The following is a 1,796-nucleotide window of genomic DNA, read 5'->3' on the forward strand; positions in this document are numbered from 1 at the left end:
TATATATATATATATATATATATATATATATATCTTCTTAAACACTTTTCATAAATCTAATAAATAATACTTGTAAAAAGTCGTTTATCAGTACAACAAATAAAACAAAGTAATATCTGTACATTTCGATCACAAAATGTATATTTCGATGTGAAATCGGATGCAAAATAAATTTGATTCAGAATATATGTAATATTTTTATTTTACTTCCGAGTTTTTTCAATTTATGTTTTATTAATGTTCTATAAATTGTTTTCATTTTTGGTATCGCCTTTTTAAAAAAGCAGAAACATAAATATATTACATTTTCCAATCATTTGTATATCAATCTGCATATCACTCCTTTACAAACCGTCGGAAAATGAGTCATATATACTTTACACAGTCATATATACTTTACACAGTCTAATAAAGAGTTAAAAAATAAAAAATTCAGTTTTTCTTAGAGTAAAGGGACTAACAAGGGGAGGATCAGGTGACTCACCCTGGGATTTCGACTCCAATTTTTTTAATTATTCTGGAGATGAAAAAAAAGTTACGTGTCCCGGTGTTTAATAGAATAGGCCTTAGTTTCAAATAAATTTGTTAAAATTGGCCATATCCGAAGTGCACCGCGGCGCGCCATATGAACCTTCCCGGTAACTGTACTTCCAACCAGTGCAGTTGGCTTCCAGTTAGGTGCTTGCTTCATAATTCTTAAGATTCAAGTTCGCTCACGGAGGTGAGCAATAATTTTTTTTTAATCATAATTTTTATGTTTATTATCCAAATAATTGTTCCGCATCGAAATAATTTAATTTTGTAATAAATCCGCAATACTTAAATAATTAAATTTTGTAATAAAAATATTCACATTCACATTTCAGATGTTTGTTTATTCTTCTTTTTCTACGATTAATTATTTAAAAAATTAGAAATTTAAAATACAGTTAATATTATTTCCAATTAAATTTTAAATTTAAACAATTTGAAAATTTAGATACGTTGCCTTTATATATTATCTATTACAAATAACCTATATATTATTATTATTACTTATTTATTATTTCAAATATTATTACTTGAATTAAAATTCCCTTAAAATTAAATTTAAATTAATGTTTAGAATGTGATATTAAAATAAATTATTTATTTCAAAAATTTGCATACTATATCAACATCATCAAAATAAATAAAAATAAATAAAAACACTCATTAAAAAAATATTATTGCTCACCTCCGTGAGCAAACTGAGATCTTATGAATTATGAAGCAAGCACCTAACTCACGAAGCCAACTGCACTGGTTGGAAGTTACCGGGAAGGTTCATATGGCGCGCCGTGGTGCGCTTCGGATATGGCCAATTTTCACAAATTATTACTCCGAAATTAAGGCCTATTCTATCAAACACCGGGACACGTATCTTTTTTTTTCATCTCCAGAATAATTAAAAAAATTGGAGTCGAAATCCCAGGATGAGTCATCTGGTCCTCCCCTTGTAAGTATATAACAAAAGTAATAAATTATTTTCCCTACCTTCACACTTCTCAGTAGGCAACATTGTTATTAACTACTATCTTAACCTTATCGTATAGCTACACACATTACGCTTTCACACATTCTTACATGTAAAGTACTTTATCCCTATGGCGCATATTTAACAATACGCCTAAATAATAACAACCAATCGAGAATCAACTTAGTATTTCTGTTGTATTATACAATAGAAAACCTGATCTTTTATTGGTTAGTTTTAGGAAGTTATTGGTTACGCTTTACGCGAATTTAACGAAATACGCGCCATGGGGATTAGGCAT

This window comes from Odontomachus brunneus, unplaced genomic scaffold (genome assembly GCF_010583005.1).
Source record: "Odontomachus brunneus isolate Ranch 3 - 2012 unplaced genomic scaffold, Obru_v1 Obru_scaffold_084, whole genome shotgun sequence".
NCBI lineage: Eukaryota > Metazoa > Arthropoda > Insecta > Hymenoptera > Formicidae > Odontomachus > Odontomachus brunneus.